Source organism: Taeniopygia guttata, chromosome 5 (genome assembly GCF_048771995.1).
Source record: "Taeniopygia guttata chromosome 5, bTaeGut7.mat, whole genome shotgun sequence".
Lineage (NCBI taxonomy): Eukaryota > Metazoa > Chordata > Aves > Passeriformes > Estrildidae > Taeniopygia > Taeniopygia guttata.
Genome location: NC_133030.1, coordinates 64,683,870 through 64,691,769, shown reverse-complemented (window position 1 = coordinate 64,691,769; position 7,900 = coordinate 64,683,870). Strand labels below are relative to the sequence as shown.

The window sequence follows — 7,900 nt, the reverse complement described above, 5'->3', positions numbered from 1 at the left end:
GCCCAGCCCTGGACAGCTTCAGAGGCTGTCAGAAGGACAGAGGATGATGCGGGTCTGGCAGCTGGACTCCTTGTGAGACCACGGTCACAGGCTGCTGTGGAGACCACTTCAAAGTTCTCAGGTCACACGGACAGCCCTGAGCCCAGGAATACTGATGTGTTCCCTCTTCTCACCCTTACCGGTGCCAGACGCTCCATCCCAAGGCACAGAACACTTTGGCATGGTATCACCAGAGAGGCATGAGGACGGCCACTGCACCTTCCCGTTCTGGAACGGGGTTCCTACCACGCGCATCCCCAGCCAGAAGATGCATCCCGGCAGCATTGCTCCCGCTGCTCCAAGCGTGCCGAGCAGTCCATGGGTTTTCTCCTGCACCCTCAGCAGCAGTGGCCGCGGGGGCTGGCCCGGCTGCAGAGAGTCGCGGGCCAGTCCCGGAGGAGCCCACAGCTGCCTCCCGTGCCAGGGGGAGGGTGTCGGGGGACACGGGGCCATTGCCTAGCGGTGGCAGGGCACATGCCCGCACGTCCCTCCAGGTGCGGGGTCACTTGCCACTGACGAGGTTCGTTAATTAGCTCCTCTTCCAGGCTCTCCCAGCAGTGCTGCTCTTCTTCGGGTCCTGCAACATCCCCGGCGTTTTCCCACAAAAGAGCACTAGAAAAGGGTGTCAGTGTTCCATAGCACGAAATGCGTTCTTCTCCCTGTTAGAGATCCAGGAGACAGGTAACGATGCCGCAATCCCCAAAAGCGCTCCAATTTACTGCCCCCACAGATGACCCAGCCTTTCCTTCTCCTGCCAGGATCGTCCCTCCTAGAAGTCCGGTGTTGCAGTCCCTTGTCCTCGGAGCGGCGGGGCGCGGGCAGGATGCGGGCAGCTGCGTGCCCCGAGGGTGGACAGGAGCCCTCGCCATGCCGGGCGGCGCGGAGCGGAGCTGCCGCCGCGCTCCCACCCCGCGCCGCGGGACGGTTCCGCCGGTGTATCTACCGGATCGATCCTCAGGTCAAAGTCCCGCGCACCGCCCGCAGCCGCGCCGCCCCCGCCCGCTCCGGACGCGGGGCCCCGGGCGGCGGCTGGGGGAGGGCTGTGGCCCCGGGAAGGCTGTAGGGTGCCCCGAGGGCCGCGGCCGCTCTCGGCGCCCGTCGCCGCAGCCCGGCCCCGGCGTGGCGGGGCAGGCGGAGGCGTGTCCGCATCGGCGCCGGTGCCCGTGCCCGGTGCCGCCCGGCGGCGCGCAGCCCCGAGCCCGGCGCGGCGGGGGGCGGCCCGGCCGCACGTCTGCGCGGCGGCGGTCGGGCGGCTGCGGCTCAGCCGTGCGTGCGGCGGGGCGGGGAGGGCCCTGCTGCTCCAGCCCGCCCCGGCGCGGCGCGGCGCGGCGCGGGGGAGGCGGCGGCTGCTCCATGCGGCAGCGAGCGGCGCGGCTGCCCGCGGCCGGGGCCGGGGCCGGGGCCGGGCGGAGGCCGGCGGCGCGGAGGATGGGCGCAGCTGCCGCCGCCGCGGAGGGCCGAGCCGCGGGCGCCGCGCTCCCCGCTCTGCCCCGCCGCAGCGCCCGCCGCCGCCGCGGCTGCTCCGCCTGAGCGCGCCCGGCGCGGAGCGGCGCGGAGCCGCATGGCCCTGCCGCCGGCCACCCCGCGCTAGCGGCACCCGCACCCGGGAGGCGCCGGCCCGGCGGCGGGGCTGCCCGCGCCTCGGCCACGTCCGCCTGTCCATCCGTCCGTCCGTCCAGCGCAGCGCCCGGCGCGCAGGATCCCGCAGCGGGGTACGGAGCGGCGGCGCTTGGCGAGGATTAACCTGGCGCAGGTACACGACAAGGTCAGCGCCGGCGAGAGCGGAACGGGGCGGGCTGCCCGGTGCGGGGCGATGCGGGCGGGCTGATGCAGGCGGGTTGTCCCGCGCCTCCCGCCCCCGCCGCGCGTGTGTGCGTGTGCCGCCGCCCGCCCGAGCCGCCGCGTGGGGCCGTCCCCGGGCCGCCCTGCCCGTCCCGGCCGCGGGCAGCTCCGCCGCGGACCCGCGGTAGAATGCGGGGGGTGAGCGCCGGCTCGGGGCGGAGCGGCGGGCAGCCCGCCTGCCGCCAGCGCCCGCAGCCCGCCGGGGCCCGGCCGCGGCCGCACCCGCAGGGGACGCGCTCCGGCCGCCGCCCGTCCCCGGAGGCACCAGGTAACGCAAGGGGAGTCGCGCCCGGCACATCTGCATTGCACCGCGGTACCGGCCCAGGGGACGGGGCGGGGGGGAGGTGAGGGGCGGCCCGGCCGGTCCCGAACGTCCCGGTCAGGACGACCCCACGGCGCGGCGGGGCCGGCGGGACGACGCCCTTCCCGGGAGGGCGGCGGCCGCGGGCAGCGCGGGGCGGCAGGGCGGGAGCCCCGCGGACGGGCCGGGCCGGGCCGGGCCCGGCCGCGCTGCCGCCGCTGCCCGCGGGACGGCGCCGGCGGCCGCCCGCGTTGGGCTGGGCTGGGCTGGCGATGCTGCGGGGCCGGAGATGCTGCCAGGCTGCGATGCTGCGGGGCCGCCCGTGCCGCGGCCGCCGCCCCCTCCGCGCCGCGGTGCCGCCGCCGCCGCCGCCCGGTTACCCGGCACCGCTGGCGCTGCGGCGCTGCCCGGGCGGGCGGAGGCGCCGCTGTTCGCGGAGCCACCCCGGGGCGCTGTCGCGGGTGGCTCGGGGGTGCTCAGGGGGTGCGGGGCTCTGCCGGAGGTCGCAGGAGCCCCGCGGCTCCCCCCGCCCCGGTTCTGCCGCCCCGTCCCGCCGCCCCTGGCCGCCGCACACCCCGCTCTGTCCCTGGGGCCGCCGTGGTCCCCTGCGTCCCGGGATGCGGCTGCGCCCCCCTCTCCTCCGTGCCCTCCGCCCCCTCCGTGGCGAACACCGCTGTGTGCGGGAGAAGGAATGTAGGACAGAACGGCCCTTCCCCGCCGGAAGGTTCCCGGTGGGGAGGTGGCAGAGCAGCGGCGGAGGAGCCGGCGGAGCCTCGCAGCCATGTTGGTGTCGGAGCATCAGCCCTCGCGGCTCCCGGCTGCGGGAGCGGCACGTCTGGGCCAGGTGCCCTGGGGAAGCCTCTTCCCAGGCTGGTCCTTCCCAGCGTAGACTGGGGAACAGCGGCTCTGCGGTTCCTCTGCATCCTGGGACAGCAGCTCTTCCCTTCCTGCACTTTCGCCTCCTCCCTTCCAGTCTGTTGCATCTCCGGGGTACTCTTTGTGTTGTGCGTGTGGAACAGAGAGATGTGTTGGTTCCAGTTGTGGTCGTGAACTCGGCCTCAGCAGTCCTGGAGACCAGGGGTGGGACAGCAGGTGCCCCCAGCCAAGCCCAGCCCCGTGGCCTTTGGCTGAGTGCCGTGGAGCTGGACAGGCTGGGAGTGCCTGCCCTTGGCCATTGCGCTGTCGTGCTGGTGATGCTCCCCACCCACACTTCCATTTCGCATGTTCCTGTGTGACACGTGGTGTCATCTTGTTCCTTCTGAGCATCCTCGGGCGAATGCTACGTGTCCAGGGCGGCTCAGGCCGGCACAGCCAGCCAGCACACTGGCGAGGCAAGATGGATCCATCCTGGAATTGAAGCCTGTTTGCTTCCAGCTGTGCCTCTGCAGATGGAGGTGTGTGGGCTGGCCCTGGCAGCAGTGATGCTGGCCATGGCTGTGTCCAGGGGCATGGGGCAGTGCTGCCCAGAGGGACTATGTGTGCTGGCTCCGGTGTGGCCTGGTGTGGCAGGACTGCATCCCAGCTGCCTGGGGCTGGATGCTCAGGGCTGTGTGTGCTGCCACAAGGACTCTAAGTGGGCACCCTGGTCCTGTGTACAGGCCACTCCTCGGAGCTGGCCCGTGGACTTTGTGGTATTGCCAGAGTCGGTCCTGGCAGGTAGAGGTGTGCCAGGCCTGGCAATTCCATTGCTGGTCTGGGAGTCAGGTTTGATTTTGCACAAGCAGCTGTACCAGAGACTGAGTGTTCTCAGTGCCCAACACCTTCCCAATCCACGTTGCTAAATATATACTGTGCTCAAGGGATTATGCATTTGTTTAAATGCATAATAAATGTGTTTAAATGCGTAAGACTGGATCATAATGCACACCAGAGCTTGCTGGTTTGGCCTCCAGTTACAAGCCTCTCTAAGATACATCTCCTGGCATATTACCTCATCTTTCTGCTTTCAGAAAGAGCAGTTCCTGGTTTTATCATGGCAGGGCAGTCAGTGGAAGCAAATCCTGGGTATGTCAGGTATACAGTGCAAGATAAAGCTGAACTAGTTCGCCTGTTCACCAAACACTTCCAGCTGCAGGAGGGGACTTGAGATTGACCCATTCCACCAAACACATGCACATGTGGAAGTGGGCTCCAGATTGTCCTATCCCAGAGAGCCAGTGGGCTGAGAGCTCCTGTTATCCTTAGAGCCAAGAGAAGCTGCGCTGGACTGCAGCGCTGCTCAGGATGGTGCCTCAGGGGCTTGGTTTCAATTTTTCATGCAGGTCTGTTGTCTGGAGACGCTCCTGTTGCCCATCGAAGGTGTGAGTGGGGCCAGGAGGAGGAGGCTGAGAGGTGGCTGCCCAGCCCAGGATCAGGACTGGCTGGGAATGTTCTTGGGGAACCCAAGAAGAGATGTGGCTGAGCAGCATGGCAAGAAAAAAACAGATCTTCCCCAGTTTTTTGAGGAAGATTAGAGGGGATGCGAAGGTGGGTGCATCAGGAAGGATGGCCTTGACACACAGGGTGCTTGCCTTGGGTAGGTGGAGCATCCCAAGGTGCCTGGAGGGCTTGGCCCTGGGCTGGGGCACGTGGAGGTAGTTCAGAGGCTGGAGAGCTAATGGCTTTCCATTGCTGATCGATACTGCCTGTGCTTTCAGATGTGGTGACGGGCTGGGTTTTATAGAGCAATCCTTGCATATTCCCTGCACAAGCAGCTGGGCTGAGCGCCGCTCTAATGGCCTCGCTATTAGCGGGCTCAGAACCTGAGCCAGACTGAAAAGGCTGTGTAAGTGCTGCTCAAGCGTTTTGGGCCAGGCATATTCCATGCATTAGGGAAGATTTGTACTCTTTGGACCAGACATCACTGAGTGTTGTCTATTTATACACATCTAAATATATCCTCTGCAGTCTTCAGACTTTTCTAGCTAGTAGTAAAATTACTTTTCAATATCATGCTATTAAACCATGCTTGCTGACACTATCTGATGAAGTTTGTGCTAGGAGAGGCTTATGTGTGTGTCTTTGTTTTAAACAAAAACGATTCTTGAGATAGTTACCTAAAATGCTTTGGAAACAAAAGCTTGTTTTCTGTGTGCCTGGGTAGCAGGGGGAAATGTGGTCAAACAGAAACAGCACTGGAGGCATGCTCAAGCCTGGGAAACACAATCCAAACCTTATCCAAAGTATAAGGTTTTGTTACTGAAGAGTGAACCATTCTTTCTACAAAGTTTTTATCAAATATTCATGCACTTTGCAGAAAAATAGAAACATTTGCTTCAAATTAGTCAGATATACCTTCTGGTACTCTGGAGTTTGAGATGTCATTCTGAAAACAAAATGACAAATATTGAAGTAACGTAGGTTATGGAATTCCTCTGCAGTGCCCAGATCCAGGCTGTTGAGGGTGTTTGCACAGAGCCCTGTGGTAGGGGTGGGTCTGGGTCTCTGTCAGCTCTCTGGAGCTGGTGTTGCTCTTCATGGGGCTCTCGAGGAGGGCTGAAGACCTTGGCTACATTCCCAAGTAGCCCATGGGCTTGCTGGCTGGGTGGTGGTGACAGTGATGGCTGGCTGAGCGCCTGCAGCCCGACATGGAATAGTGATGGCCATCATTTTGTTTTCTGTGGCAGCTCTTGCAGTCATTCTTGGAGAACTAAGAGGCTGCAGAGGAGGGAAGGGGTTGGTATTCACAGGGGAGCAGGTGAGATGAGGAGAGGAGAAGACCGGACTCTTGGAGGAGGCCCTGGCCCAGAGCCCCTCGAGCCAAAGAGAGGTGCTGATCCCCTGGGCCACCCCAGGTCCCTTGGCTGGGGCTCTGGCCGCCATGAGCCAGAGGTCTGTAGTGTGGTGACGTGGTGTGGTGCCAGGAGCCATGTCCTGCCCCGTGGGCACAGGTTGGTGTGAGGGTGACTGAGGTGTCCAAGGGCTCCCTGCCTGTGTGCCCCATCCCACCTGGCTCGCTGACCACTGAGGCGCAGGCTGGGCACGCCATGCAGCTGCCTGAGCTGGGCAGCAGCCTCTGTGTTTCCGTGGAATAAATGGCTGTACAAGTCATATTTGTTTCCAGCAGGCTGGATGATGTAGAAGGTGGTTTGTCAAGTGGCTAACTGAGGCAGTAATGGGAACCTTGGTGGGTGCCCCTAATTGTGTAGCAAGTGGCCAGTGGGATCTCAGAGTATTTGAGCCAGTTCCCAATGCTGCAGAGCTCGTGTCCTATACTGTGGTTTTGAGTTTGCTCTTGTAGATGAAGCTTCTCCCCAGGAACTGTCTTATGGCAAAACATTTCCATGAAAACATATGATTAGGTAGCTTTGCTTTAAAGTGGAATATCTTTTTTCCCTTGAAGTTTTTATTTAGACTTCTCTGTCAAGATCACGTTGGAGTTCTTTTGGATTGAAGACAGATAAAACTCTTCAGTTTTCATTGCCTCAGCATTGTTTCATTGCCAGAGCGCTGATATTCCCTGCGTATTTATTTCAAATTATTTATACTTCCTGGTCTCTGTAGTTGGCCATGGGGGATGGAGAAGCAGGAGCCCACCACAGTGAGCTGTGACAGCTCAGTGAGTCCTGCAGCAGGACTCACCAGCTGTGGGACAGCAGGTGTACAAGGAAATCACAAACAGTGAGGAAAAAGCGTGGTGGAGAATCCCCAGGATGTGTTCTTAGTCCCCTGGTGCTGCTGGTCTTGGGATGGGATTGCCTTGGCACCACTGAGGAGTCATGCAGAGATGTTCTGCTGCACAGGGGTGAGAAGCTAATTCTGCGTGCTTAGGCCAGACTTAAGAGTTTGCCTGGGATGTGAAGTATTTGCCCCAGCATTGGAAGGCAGGTGCTGTTGGGCACAGAAAAGGAGGTGCTATGGGCACAGGAATGAAGGTGCCATGGGCACAGGAATGAAGGTGCCATGGGCAGAGGAATGCAGGTGCCATGGGCACAGGAATGCAGGTGCCGTGGGCACAGGAATGCAGGTGCCATGGGCACAGGCAGGCAGGTGCCGCTGGCACAGGAATGCAGGTGCCATGGGCACAGGAATGCAGGTGCCGTGGGCACAGGAATGCAGGTGCCATGGGCACAGGAATGCAGGTGCCATGGGCACAGGAATGCAGGTGCCATGGGCACAGGAATGCAGGTGCCATGGGCACAGGCAGGCAGGTGCCGCTGGCACAGGAATGCAGGTGCCATGGGCACAGGAATGCAGGTGCCGTGGGCACAGGAATGCAGGTGCCGCTGGCACAGGAATGAAGGTGCCGTGGGCACAGGAACGCAGGTGCCATGGGCACAGGAACGCAGGTGCCATGGGCACAGGCAGGCAGGTGCCGCTGGCACAGGAACGCAGTGCCATGGGCACAGGCAGGCAGGTGCCGCTGGCACAGGAATGCAGGTGCCATGGGCACAGGAATGCAGGTGCCATGGGCACAGGAATGCAGGTGTCATGGGCACAGAAAAGAAGGTGCCATGGGCACAGGAATGCAGGTGCCATGGGCACAGGCAGGCAGGTGCCGCTGGCACAGGAATGCAGGTGCCATGGGCACAGGAATGCAGGTGCCATGGGCATAGGAATGCAGGTGCCGCTGGCACAGGAATGCAGGTGCCATGGGCATAGGAATGCAGGTGCCGTGGGCACAGGAATGCAGGTGCCATGGGCATAGGAATGCAGGTGCCATGGGCACAGGAATGCAGGTGCCATGGGCACAGGAATGCAGGTGCCATGGGCATAGGAATGCAGGTACTGCTGGCACAG

General features: G+C 62.7%; 1 protein-coding gene across 4 annotated transcripts in view; it reads left to right on the top strand.

Moving 5' to 3' along the window:
- Positions 1 to 1,439: 1,439 nt before the first annotated feature.
- LRFN5 (leucine rich repeat and fibronectin type III domain containing 5) overlaps positions 1,440 to 7,900 on the top strand; it is a 39,837-nt gene continuing 33,376 nt past the window's right edge. The window contains exon 1 of one of the 4 annotated variants that reach the window (XM_030275332.4): positions 1,440 to 1,804. The gene's annotated coding sequence lies outside the window, so the exon portion shown is untranslated. Of the gene's footprint in view, positions 1,805 to 1,935; positions 2,150 to 7,900 lie in introns of those variants that run through there. The other 3 variants (XM_030275330.4, XM_030275329.4, XM_030275331.4) reach the window with 3 other exon arrangements.